General features: G+C 39.3%; 1 pseudogene; it reads right to left on the bottom strand.

Annotated features, from left to right (window-relative positions):
• Nucleotides 1-13,864: 13,864 nt before the first annotated feature.
• Nucleotides 13,865-13,960, bottom strand: LOC122097709 (annotated as a pseudogene).
• Between the last annotated feature and the right edge of the window lie 532 nt (nt 13,961-14,492).

The raw sequence follows: 14,492 nt of genomic DNA, 5'->3' as shown, positions 1-14,492 counted from the left end.
AGTTGGAGAAAAAAATTGCGGTGGTTGCCAGGATGAAATAGGTTTGGGATGGGACAAAGAGAAGTAGTGGGTTTAATAATAAAAGGGAAGCATGAGAAAGACTCATTTTTGGTAAAGAAACGTATGTGTAAATATGGTATATTCATATAGAGTTGATAAAATTATATTGGACTCAATATGTGCGCAAAATAATTAAAACTACTGAAGTATGCATAAAGTACTTGTGAAATATTAATGTCATACTTGTGATGTCATGCTATAAATATTTAAAGAAACCAGGAAAATTATTCCAGGGATATCTCTGTGTTCTTCTTATAACTTCATAAAGATCCATACTAACCTCAATAGAATTTAATGATATCTAGAAAACAGAAGTCAATATAGAAAGTTTACATTGAAAAATAGTCTGAGTCCAAACTTGAGCTGAAATATACCCTGCTAATTAGAAGGCAGAGATTTAGAAGACATATCAGGGCCAGTTTTGACAAAAAAATAATAGTGAGAAATTACGAAACCAAAGTAAGCTAGATACAGTGTAATTTCCTTGTTATCTCATGTTTGTGGAAGTCATTGGTAATAGATCATTGCTCATGAGAGGCTTGGACAGAAAAATAATCTAAAGTGTTAGAGTCTTAGCATCTTCAAGCACCAGTAGTGCCAAAGGAAAAAACGAAAAAGAAGAAAACAGAAAAGGAATGGAAAGGACAGAAAAGGAAACTATTTCCATTTCATATTTGTTTTATGTCAATGGGTACAAGAATTGAAAATATTTTGTTTAGTTTTTGAGGATTCAGGCCTCTCTAAAATGAAAGTATTTATTTCAAGTAACTATTGTATTACTACTCTTTATTAAATTATTATTAGGCCTTCTTGGAGATTGACCAGCTCTCTTGTAAAGTTTGGAAATTGTTTATGAATTCTTCAATAGTTAGCTATTCTACTTTTCATCTTATCTTTTCTCTCCCACCTTTTCCACTGTGTATTTTAGTTTGTGTTGAAAACTTTCCTCAATTTTTTCTTCTAAAGTTAGAATGTTGCTGTTGAGTTTATATAGAAGTCGGTTGTTTCTATGACATCTTTTAAAATTATATGCAGATATATGTACTTCACATGTATGATTGATTATTAGAGTTCATTGCAAGAAGCAACATTTTATTTGGTCACATGCCCATAGGTATTGAGCCATTGTGATCCTCTCCTAAGAATAGCTTCCCATCTTCTTGCCATGTGTATGCTCAGACTGCAGTTAGTTAATCATGTCCAAGAGGAATTTTTTGTCGTTTACTATCTATTGGATTAACTTGTAGTTTTATGGACATAGTGTAGTTATTTCAAATGAGGAAAACCTTGCAGCATATATTTAATTGGATCTGGCTTATTTCACTTAATATCGTTTTCCAGTCTTTCCATTTCCTCAGGAATGGGTAATGCCATTCTTTCCAAAGGAAGCACAGAATTTCATCAATACAACAGAATTGAAGGCTCAGAAATGAAGCCACTCCTATAGGCACATAATCTTTGATAAGTAAGTCAGAAACCCAGGATGGAAGAAAGACAGCCTCTTCAAAACAATTGTGCTGAGGGGCTGGGAAGGTAGCTCAATGGTAGAGCGCTTGCCTTGCATGCCTGAGGCCCTGGGTTCGATTTCTCAGCACCACTTAAGCAAAAAGAAAAAAGCCAGAAGTGGGGCTGTGGCTCAAGTGGTAGAGCGCTAGCCTTGAGCTGAAGAGTTGAGGGACAGCGCCCAGGCCGAGAGTTCAGGCCCCACGACTAGACCCCCCCCCCAAAAAAAAAACAATTGTGCTAAAAGAATTGTCTGTACACAGAAAACTTTAGTTAGATCCTTATATATACCCCTGCACCAGAATTGATCCCAAATAAATCAAAGACCTCAATGTAAGTCCGGATAACTTGAGAATGTGACAGGAAGAGTTAGGGGAAACATGAGGGCTCCTTGGCACAGGTCAAAATTTCCAAAGTAAGTTTGGATAAATGGGATTACATCAAACCAAATCAATCATTTGTCAGACTCAAAAACCATGAAGAAAAAAGAGATAGTGTAGCACAGATTTATTAGGGAGCAAACCTACATATGAGAGCCTCAGCCAATGCTAAACCTTACTCCCTTATCTACCTAGGTTATTTGTAGTGGGTTTACATGAATATAAGAGTTTTCTTGTGGAGAATAGGAAGACCATGATAAAACATAGATAGCATGTGAAATGAGTTGTAGCTGAAAAAAGGGTGGGATTTAGGCACGTGGTCTAGTTCAAAGCCTTGGCTTGGTGCCAGCTAAGTAAGATATAGCTGCACAAAGGAAGAGGGATAAAATAGGAGTGGTTATAAACAAAAGCACTGATCAGAAGCCTCAAAATAAGGACCCCAGTCTATGTGGACCAGTCTCTAACGAGGTTTGTTTAAAAAAATATTAACAAGCACTCTTTTAGATTTTTGTAGTGCGGGATGTTGCATAGTCACAGGCAAGGTCTGCACTGTCAGGTAGTCCAGTCTTCTCTTTCACATGTTACCCAATAGCCAAGTTTCAACACAAATGACTACAATGAGATTGTACAAATCAGACTGTGACTTTTCCCTCTCATGAATCAAAATTCTGTCAAATGATTTCTGTCTGCAAGATGTTTACATATTTCTCATGATCTTTCCTATTTTGTCTTTATTATTGATGCTCATACTACTTTTTTGTTGTTGTCTTGTGTGTATTTGCCATTTTTAGGGCTTGAACTCAATGGTTAATGGTCTCCTTCATATTTTTTGCTCATGGATGATGACACTCTATTCCTTGAGCCACATCCTCACCTTCTGCTTCTTGCTGGATAATTCCAGATATTTTTTTCATATTTTTGTCTGTTTGCACTGACAATGAACTAAAATAATCAGATCTTAGCCTCCTGAGTTTCTAGAATTCTACACATGAACAGCTAACACCAAGCTTTGCTATACTGTTATGCTAATTATGTGTTAGAAGAAAGTGGAAGTATATTTGTTTTAAGTGTGCAATTTTCAAATACCAGTTTTAATCAACTTGATGTAATGTAACTGTTATCAATTTTAACAGTGAAATATATGAATGTTACACATTCTCAAAGAAATATAATTGAAAACAAAAGGCATAATTGTTTTCTTAGAACAAGTAATGGAACCATGAATTTCATTCACATTATAATTCATGTTTTATATAACTTTAATTAGCACCCTTCCATGACTAGGTTCAATTCCTCTGTACCACAGAAAAAGAAAAAGCCAAAAGTGGCACTGTGACTTAAGTGATAGAATGCTAGGCTTGAGCAAAAGAAGCTCAGTAACATGCCCAGAACTTGAGTTCAAGCCCCAAGATTGGCAAAAAAAAAAAAGTGAGCCTGATGAGACGTATTCTTCTGGGAATCAGAGGAGGGCCGAGTTTATAGGTAAGAGGTAGGGTAAAGGGTAGATGATGGTGGTTAACCTCTGTAAGCTACTCAGGAGGCTGAGATCTGAGGATCCCAATTGAAAGCAGGAAAGTCTATATGAGACGCTTTTCTCTAATTAAACACACAAAAAGCCAGAAGTAGAGCTGTGGTTTAAGTAGTAGAGTGCTAGCCTTGAGCACAAAAGCTCAGGGATCAGATAGCATCCAGGCCATGAAATCAAACCCCAGGACTGGCACGCACATGCACACAAACACACACACACACACACACACACACACACACACACACACACACACACACACACAAGATAGAACATTTGCCAGTCAGCCTGCACAAGTTCTATCTCTAGCAACTCAATATTAAAAAAAAAAGATGGAGAAGGGAAGTAAAGACTTGCTCCAGGAGGTGATATAAGCAGTGCCAAAATTCTACAGGAGTACTAAAATGTGGATTCAGGGCAGAGGGCTTCAGGCAGAAGATACAGCATGGGCAAAGGTCCTGAGGTGTGGTGTAGAGCAGATGGTGTGGGTGGAATGAAGGTTCTGTGGCTTCAGGCAAGTATGGCAGGACATTCAAGGCTGAGTCACAGGTACGGCAGAGGGTGGGGTCCCAGAATGGGGCACAGGGTGAAGATTAGCTTAGCTTTTTACCAGGGACCCCATCCTTTTCCTGTGGCTGGAAGCTTATTTTTAACAGCTCCTGACCCTCAGACCTCCTTTGCATGTAGGATTCAGGGCAAATGCAGGGAAGAACGCTTGCTTAAGAAAAGCTTCTAGCCCAATGCCACCAGTGGCTCAACCCCTGTAAATCTTAGTTACTCAGGAGACTGAGATAGAGATCGTGTGTCAAGCCAGCTCAGGGGAGGAAAGTTAGTGAGACTCTTCTTGCCGATGAACTACCAAAAGCCAGAAATGGAGCTGTGGCTCATGTGATAAAGTGCTAACCTTGAGTGAAAAAGTTTAGAGACTAGAGCTCAGACCCTGAGTTCAAGCCCCAGTACTGGCACAGAAAAAAAGAAAAGTTTTCAGGAGCTCCTAGTCCACTGTGGTGAAAAGCCATATTAGCTGGGCACTGGTGGCTCACAACTGTCCTCCTAGTCCTCAGAAGACTGAGATGTGAGGACCACGGTTCAAAGCCAGCCTAAGCAGGAAAGTCCGGGAGACTCTGATCTCCAAGGAACCTCCATAAAACTGGAAGTGGCTCTGTAGCTCAAGTGGTAAGCTGAAGAGCTTGGGGATGGCGCCCAGGCCCAGAGTTCAAGCCCCATGACCAACCCCTGGCCTGCTTGTACCTCACTCTCTGGCTCTAAGCAGAGTACTTTCCAGTGGGCCCCTAAGGGTCTCCCAATGTCTAGGTGTCCTACAAGTATTGAGAGCAGCCTGTTTGGAGGCCATTGCCTACAGAGCAAGACACAGTACCAGAGAAGGGTGGGGCCTTGGGGCATGGAGATAATCAGAATGGCATCTGTCATGGATGTAATGTGGATCTGAACAGTAAATTGAAGTCTCAGACCACAGTTCTGAGCCGGGAGGGGCAGAAGCTACAAGATGTCACACCAGGTAATGCCCACTCATGCGGATATCACACGAGTGAATTTGTCAGGCACACCTTGGGCAGGTGTTGTGTTGGGCTCATGAAAGACTTGTAGTCTCAGGAATACACAGCCGGCTGGCTGATGTTTGTAGCAGCCGCTGTCCCTGAAGTCCCAGGGCTCAGAGGCCTGCTTTCCTTTCCAGTGCTCAGGGGCACATGAAGGTCTGCAATCTTGGGTCGACTACAAATGAGCATCCATAGTGCCCTCCCTTTGGTCCTGTGGCCCAGTGCACAGATGGAGGGACAGGTTCCATGGAACTTACTGTCATGGCCCAGACCCCTCAGCCCAAGAAGGATTTAGGGAGAAACCACTTGATATGCCTGTAGATTTTACTGTGACAATGCCTCAGGACTGCCCCAAGTTCTAGCTCACCTCATCATTACCACCTTCCTGTGTATGTGTTTTGTGTGTGTGTGTCTGTCTGTGTGTCTCTGTGTCTGTGTGTGCACACATAAGCACCTTGGTACTAGGGCTTGACCTCAGGGCATGGGCTCTATCCCTCACTTTTTTCATTCAGTGCTAACACTCTACCACTTAAGCCACAGCTTTTCTTCCAGCTTTTGGGTGGTTATTTGCAGAAGAGAGTCTCACAGACTTTTCTATCTGGGCTGCCTCTGAATGGCAATCCTCAGATCTCAGACTCCTGACGAGCTAGGAGTATGAGAGCTCCTGCTATTAGCATCTGGCCACACTTCCTTTCTTGGCTAAAACAGACTACCTTTCTCCCAGCTGAGCACCCATCTACAGCTACCCCTCCTACCTCAGGCTTCAGATGAAACATAACCTCCTCCCCTAAGGAAAAAGAATGGTATCAGGTTTGAGTTTTATGTTCTTCACACAGTCAGGGGATGGTGGAAGCTGATGTGGAGGTCAGAGATCTAGGCCAGGGCAAGTAGACAGCTGTTAGAACAGAAGAGAGTAGGAAAAGACATCCATGCAGCTGGATGCTAGTGGCTCATGCCTATAATCGTAGCTACTCAAGGCTGAGACCTATGGATCAATCAAGATTCAAAGCTAGCCTAGGCAAACTCTTATCTCCAAAGAATCACGAAAAACATGGGAAGCAGAGCTACTGTAGTTCAAGTAGTACCTAGGATACCACCTAAGCTCTGAGTTCAAGCCCTGGTAAACACACACACACACACACACACACACACACACACACACACACACACACACACACACACACACACACACATCCTTAGCAGGTGCCAGTGGCTCATACCAGAAATCCTAACTACTCAAGTGGTTGAGCTCTTAGGACAGCCAAGGAGGAAAGTATGTGAGACTCTTCTGTCTACTCAGCTACTAAAAAAGATGAAAGGTGAGCTGTTGTTCAAGTGTTAGAGTGTTAGCCTTGAACAAAGGAAGCTCAGGGACAGTGCCCAGCTCTGAGTTCCAGCTCTAAGATTTTTTTAAAGACACCCTACATTCCATTCAGGGCATAAATCCTGATTTTTCTCATCCTAGATCTCACCTTTGCTCCTGCCACTTCCACAGCACAAGTGGCCGGTGTGTGGACAACACTGGGTTAAGAAATTACACAAGGGGGACATAGCCAGTTCAAGGATAATGCCCCAGAACATTGAGGCACTGGCCATATCAGTCTCTCATCCCCTAGTTCTCTGGCCCTGGAGCTCAAAGTCTGTGCCTCTGTATTCTGGACATCTGGAATTGTCTAGAGGCCCTGCTCGGGTCGGAAGATAGACTTACCTGTGATAAGATATGTTGACATTTCCTAGACATCGACCAATACTTCCAAGCCACCTTGGCCTCACCTCCCATGTAAACGCGGATCATCCTTGCTGGGTTAGCCTTCAGTCAGCTATCAAGCTCGAGTTAGTCAGAGCCACTGGCAACCACCCTTCCCCCACTCCACTGCCAGACTGCTAGGAGTGGGATGTACAGCCAGAGGCCCATCTGAGGAAAAGGACAGGACATCGCATGACTGACCCTGCCCTCCCAGAGGCAGGGGAGAACATATGCCAGCTGGCCCTGCTGACCCAGAATCCTCTGGTGGTGGACAAAGATATGGAGAGCCAAACTTGGGCTCCAAATGAAAAGTGGAATATTCAGGTCTCTGACAATTTAAGACTCATTACAGATCCTGATGGGGGCTAAAGGCTAGTATGCAATGGAGAACACCATCCGAGATTAGGAATAGGCAGACAGGCACTCACAAAGTGGACAGGGAAAAATGAGGGAAACACACACACACACACACACACACACACACACACACACACACACACACACACACACACACACACCCCAACGTGTAGCCCAAGGCCTCAGGAGTCCTTGAGCACATGAATATTCCAACCCCCGAGAAGATGGCACTATTGTTCTCAGAACAACTGTAGTCAAAACTCAGAGCCTCTACACATCTGGAATGGCTCCTAACACAGCAGGACATTTCCTACAGTACACACAGCTTTTCCCAGAATTTATTTTTTATTTCACTTTTCTCAAGTGTAGCATTTTATTGCTTGTACCACAGCTCCATTTCTACCTTTTGCTGGTTACTTTCAAATCAGAATCTAATGGACTTTTTTTCTTGGTCTGCTTTCAAACCACAATCCTCAGATTTCATTTTTCTGATTAGCTAGGATTAATGACATGAGCCGCTAGTGTGGCTTCTACTTTTTTCTCTACAACTATCTAATGCACATACTTAGATAGTAATGTAAAACTGAGAGTATAGAAGCAAGATGTACAGTGATGATACTGTCCTATCAGAAATTCAAGTTAGTTAGGTAAATTTCTTAAGACCATAAACAAAAAAATACCATGATACAGTATAAGAGAACTCACTATTGAACATATGAGCTTTAAGAGCTTTCTAATAGATCCATTATTTATTGTTACCCAACATTATAAAAATGTATGAGGCATTCGTAAAATAGAAGTCCTATGCATGACTACATAAATTCCTTGTTTTTTAAAAGACAATTTTTTCATCTAAAAAAGTAGGCCTGTCTATTTTCTTCATGTGATTTTGATGATTGAAGGTGCTTAGTGAGAAGGTCAAAATGTGTTAGTACTTCTAAACTATCAATTCTCATTTTTTCTTCTTGGAGAATATAATGATCAAAGCAATAGTTCAGATTCAGCAAGCAATAGTTCAGAATCATGCTTCCAGTGCAAATGGATCACCAGTGATAAATCCTCAATACCATTTTCCACAAAGTTTTTTGTCACAGATAAAAACTTCCTGCCTTCTCTAGCTGCTTTACTAGCTTGAACCTATTTCTTCATTGTACAGGAAAAGTGTGATTCAACTGATTTCAGGAAGATTTTACTGGAATTACCAAGGATTTACTAGAATTACCAAGGATTTAGATTCTTGTCTGTAATTTGGTCAAAGCTATGTCTCTTTATGTAGGCTACTAAAATGTATTTACTAATTTCAAGCAAATACATAAATTCTATTTCCATCTTTTTTAAAAAATAAAATTTTGTTTGCTCTATCAATTGATCAGAGGCATGGATTTTGTGGCTAGCTAGGTCATTGCACATCTGTATCTCTGGCCATATATCAAATTTAAGCTCATAGTGTCTTTTCTGTAACCCTTTCACATAATTGTTTACTTTTCTCCATAGAGGCCTTAACTGTATCATAAGATCTTTCTTGTTCCTTCTTTGATACTAAGTACCAAGGAGACCTAGATCTAGCAAGTCTCTCAGTAAATGAAAGAGAGTAATAGGAAGTTCTTTCTTCTAAGTAGTTTTCCCAATGGTTGCCATCCTTATCATACACACCTGTAAAAGGCTATGGATCTGGGGTAGTCTTTGGAGTCCTCTAGATAATGGAGGATCCCACCATTTTCCTCTGATAAGCCATTGCCACCTTCCATCTACCAACTGTTTAAGAATCTTATTTAGCTTTTGGTCTAAATATCCCTCTACATCTTTCTTATCTACAGGATATCTACATGAGTCTATTGTATATGCTTTAGGATTAAAGGAAAGTCTCCAGTAGCCATACACTCTTTTTGCTCTAGCCGTGCCTACAGCTTCTCTTACAATCAATTCCTTCTGCTGATGTGACGTCATGAAACCCCCAATACTTACTTATGACTTGTCTAATAGCCTCCATAAGAGGGGCTTAGAGTAGCAATTAATTCTGGTGAATTAGTCATATTCTCAGGACACTCTTCGGATGTTGGAGTCATCGACACTTTTAAGAAAGAGGCTTGAATAAGGAAACATTGAGCATGAGTAAGTAGAACAAGCAGCAGGAACAGTAAAAGATTAATAGGCACTCCTATACAGGGAAGAAAAGAAAAACAGGAACAGAAACACATCTTTCCCAAGGCTTGCCAGCCTTTCCAGGAGGTAGGCCTCTTTGAAGCCCCATTCTCTGAGGTAGACTTCGGTGAAGTCCCATTCTCAGAGATAGGCTTCTGTGAAGCCCCATTCTCAGGTCTGAAAGCAGGTGTTCCATGCTAAGCAGACTCCACCAGAGTAGGCATGGCATTTGCCCCTTTTTTATTTTTTAGATGTGCCAGAGAAATTTCTTCTAGTATAGAGGAGATGGGGCAGAAGACTAGTTTGAAGAGGACTGGAAAGACAACAAGAATACATATAACAATTAGTATTATGACTCCAAATGTAACCAAGTTGTGCCACCAATCTAAAGGATTAAGACTTTTTAATCCTCTCTGTAAGTCTTCTGCCAAAGAATTTATCCCCACGGTTTCCAAATGAGCTTAACTAAGGGCTGAGATGTCTTCCTGTAGCTGTCCTATATCATGAGTTAAGCTATCGTCCTTCCAGATTTTTTGTAAATGCACTTTGGTAGCTTCCCAATCTAAACTCTCATTATAAGGTAATGGGGTAACACAAATATATTTAAATGACTGATGACATTGTTGTCAGCTGAGTTTTTAGATTATTGACTTCAGTCCCTAACCTTAAGACTACTATTTCCAAAGCCTCTAGTTTGTTTTTTAATTTTGGATCAATAATTTGTTGCTCTGTTAATGTTAGAGAAACATCCTTATTTAACTCATTAACAAAATGTGCCGAGCCTTTTCAACCAGCTTCTCGATCTTTCCCCACGTAGGTGGTGTTGCAGTTTTTGTTGAATTAGCCTGTGGTGGTGATAGAGAGAGAGTCTTTATCTTCTGCTCCAGTTTTCTCTCCTGATGTATTTTCATTTTCTTCCTGGCTCTTTTTTGGGCCTGAGAAAGGCCTGATGAGTCTGTTTGGGACCCAAATCGGGGATTCCCATTCCTGTGGGAAAACATAAGCATAGTTCTCCCGGGTGTTAACAGGATGTCTGACCCATGCCAGGTTCCAGTGAGTAGATCCTTCCATTTTAGTAAAGGAAAAGTTGTAGTTTTTTCCATGCCCCAATGTCTCATCATTGGAGTTATTACTTGCTCATCAGCATTGAAATGATTAAGAACCAGTAAAGCATAGTTAACAGTGTAATGGGGGGAGTATTGCTTCTCTCCTCCCTGTCTAATTCTTGTCAATTGACTTTTTAAGGTCTGATGAGCCCGTTTTATGATTGCTTGGCCTTGTGGATTATATGGAATCCCTGTTTTATGCACGATTTTTCATTGTGCACAAAATTTAGCAAAAGCTTTGGAGGTATAAGCTTGTCCATTGTCTGTTTTTATTTCCTTAGGAATTCCTAGATCCACAAAGGCTTTAACCAAATGTTGAATAACATCTTTCACACCCTGTCCAGAATGGGCTGTAGCAACCATAGCATGAGAATAAGTATTTATAGTAACATGGACAAAGGAGAGTTTCCCAAATTTTGTTACATGGGTAACATCCATTTGCCACAGAACTCTATGCTTTAAGCCTCTAGGATTTACTCCCATTTTTTGTGGATGAAAAACTTATTGGCATGCCTCACATTCCCGAATAATTTGTCTTGCCTGTTCTCAGGACACTTGAAGCATATTCTTAAGGCATTAGCATTCTGATGGTGTAGTTTATGACTTTCCTGAGCTTCTTCTAAAGCTGACATTACATGACTTTCCTTAGTTAATGTCTGCAAACTTGTTCCCTTGAGACAAAGGTCCAGGGAGATTACTATGCCCCCTGATGTGTCCCACAAATACTTTTGTCGTTCTTTGTTGTAATAGTTGTTGTAATTTTATTAAGTACTCTTTTACTTTAGAATGACCAGTAACTAGGGCTGTTTCAATGGCAGGAAACAAGGAAACCACATAGCAGGAATCTGTGTAAAGGTTAAACTCCTCTGAATAATTTTGAAAGGCTAGCAGAACTGCAATAAGTTCTGCCTGTTGTGCAGATACAGTTGGGTCATAATATATTAATGGTGGTTTTGTACTGCAATAAACCACAGACTTTCCGCTAGAAGATCCATCTGTAAAAATAGTTAATGCCCCACCCAAAGGTTCTGTAACCACAACCTTTGGAAATATCACAGGGGTTTCAGTATAAAAATGTAACAAAGGATGTTGGAGCATATGAAAGCTTATTTTATTTGTGTAAGTTAATATAGCAATTTTCCAATCATCATCAATTTGTATTAAATGATCTAATTGTTTCTTATTATAAGGGATAATAATGTTAGGTATTTCTTGGCCAAATAATTCTCTAGCTCTTAAACTAGCCTTTAAAATCAAATTAGCACATAAAAAGGGATATGAAGCAACTATTTTTCCAGAGTTATGGGAATAATGGATCCATTCCAGTATCCCATCCTGCCAAAAACATCCTATGGGAGAAAAGCTCGTAGCCAGAATTATAAAGGACCATGTTTGTGCAATATTAATTTGTTGTATTTTAGCTGTATTCAATGCTTTTTCTACCAATTTTATACAGGATAGGGCTTCAGGAGTTATTTTCCTGGTGGATTTAGGATTAGGGTCTCCGTCCAACATTTTCATCAAAGGATCTAATTGTCTTGTAGTTATTTTTAAACTAGGCTGAATCCAATTAATATTCCCTAATAATTTTTGGAAATCATTTAATGTTTTTAGTTTTTAGACATAATATAATCATGTCCAATCACTTCTCCCAAATAATTTAGAGGTCGTTCATGTTGAACTTTATCAGGAGCTATTATCAATCCAAATTTTGTTAATTATTCTACCATATCCTGTAATATTTTTTCTGCCTATTCTCTAGTTTCATCGGCCATAAGTATATCATCCATATAATGAATAAGATATGCCCCTGGATATTTTTCTCTAATTTGTTCTATAGCCCTTTTCACATATTGTTGACATAAGGTAGGGCTGTTTTTCATGCCCTGAGGTAGCACTTTCCATTCGTACTTATCATAAGGTTTTTTAACATTAGCCGAAGGGACACTGAAAGCAAATCTCTTGGAATCTTCTGGTTGTAATTTTATTGTAGAAAAGCAATCCTGTAAGTTTATTATTATGTTTCTACACTGTGGGACTGCAACAGGAGAGGGTAGACCTGGTTGAACGGCTCCCATGTCATGCATGGTCTTATTAATTGCCCTTAGATCTTGTAATAATCTCCATTTTCCTGACTTCTTTTTTATTACAAAAATATGGAGTATTCCATGAACTGGTAGTCTTTTGTATTCTTCCATGACTCAATTGTTCTTGAAGTAAGTCCTGTATGGCTTGAATCTTTTCTTGAGTTAAGGGCCACTGGTTAATCCATACAGGATCATCACTTTTCCATTTTATTTTGTCAACATAAAGCTGTTCCTCAGTGGCCCCTATGAAAAATTTTGCTCCTTCGATGAGGAATCTATTGGTCCTATTTGTATTTTCATGTCTTGCATGATGTCTCTGCCCCATAAAGAAAAGGGCAACCTGGGGATAACAAGGTTTGAAGTGGCCTTGCTGCCCTTCACATACCCATTTGAGTCTCTGAGCTGACTAAGCTACATTAGAAGCCATCCCTAATCCAATTAAGGAAGAAGAAGTATAATGCACTGGCCAGGCCATAGGCCAATCTTTTCCAGCTATACAGGATCTGTCAGCTCCTGTCATTTGTTTTCCATTGATTTAATGGCCTTGTAAGGCCTTTTATCTGTAATTTCCTGAACCCAGGCTACAGTATCTGTGGTTCCAAACCCTCCTTTTCTGTTTTGAGTCAGTGTGGGATTAGGCAAGTTTAGATATGAGAGTAAAAGTATTTGGCAATCTTCTGCCCTTTATGAACTTGAATAGTCTCTTTTAGAGACCTTATCATGACCTTTACAGTGGTAAGACTGTCTGAGTCTATTACACCTGGTAAAACCTCAAAATTCTTTTTATAGTTTGAGCCACCAGCGTCCGGCAACACCAATACTTACTGTAAAAATTCATGAATTCCGTGGAATTCTTACAAGTGAATTGCCTGCATTGGATGTCAAATGTATTCAAGAGTTTTTGTATACATGTATAATGATTTCTGCAGAGTTTGTGAAATTTTAATCAGAAATAATTTTAACTTATCTGTTTAAATGAGTAGTACAGAAACTAAAGTATTTCTGGTGCTTGTCTGAAAAAAAATATTTTAAAATATTCTATGTTTGTGTAATGTTCATAATTTATTTTATTCTCTCCTAGATATAATTTGAATTCTATATTATTTTATAATATATAGGTTTATTAATGTGTCCTTTCAGATTGTATTCCATATAGAAAGTTTTAGATTCCTTTTTTACCTAGGTCCTAATATTATTTTTCTTTGGGATAAAATGACAATGTTGTCTAATTTCAAAAGTTTTGTAAAGTTTATGGTATGTAAACGCCTTTATGATGTGAAGATTTAATACACTGATGCCAAACTAAATTTAATTATATTAATTACGTGTGTTGTTACACTTGTTATTTTGTAATCAACTTTTTAATAACTGTTTTTCATTTCTTGCATCTGAAGAATGAAAAGTACGGAATACTTCACAAATTTTCATATCATCCTTGTGCAATTGCCATGTTAATCTCTGTATTGTAATTTGGGAATACATGCTGTGAAACATGTAGTATCTTATAAATTTAAGTAGTTAATGATGCAATCTTTATACAGACTTATATCATTGGTTGCCTACTTGTAACAAGGAAACTATATTGTTTCTGACAATGCTACTGATCTTATTTCCCTAAAATTCTGGGAATAGTGGAAAAAAATATATTGTTCAGCCAAATGCTCACATTTGCAAACTTTTTTTGTCAATGACAATTTTAAGTCTTTTTCATTTGGAATTTGATCATACTTTCAATAATTTATAGCTAGGTTCAAAGGTGATGGCTTTTTCAAGTACTTATTGATCCAACTGAATTAGTTTTGTGGAGCTAATGGATTCAAAGTAAGCCTTGGTTAAGAGCTACTTCTAACCTTATGCAGCTGACATTTTCCAAAATGAGGTCTTACTGGCACAAATGTCTACCTGACCCTTTACTCTTCTTCCATGTAGGAACAGACCAATCAGAATATCTTACCCTGACAGCATAGATTGTTTTACTTGAACAAAACTAATCTTAGTTACAAGGGATCATAGAGAGATGAACAGT

The sequence above is a fragment of the Dipodomys spectabilis genome, unplaced genomic scaffold (genome assembly GCF_019054845.1).
Source record: "Dipodomys spectabilis isolate Male_0828 unplaced genomic scaffold, ASM1905484v1 ptg000426l, whole genome shotgun sequence".
Taxonomy (NCBI): domain Eukaryota; kingdom Metazoa; phylum Chordata; class Mammalia; order Rodentia; family Heteromyidae; genus Dipodomys; species Dipodomys spectabilis.
This window is presented reverse-complemented; position numbering and strand designations above follow the sequence as displayed.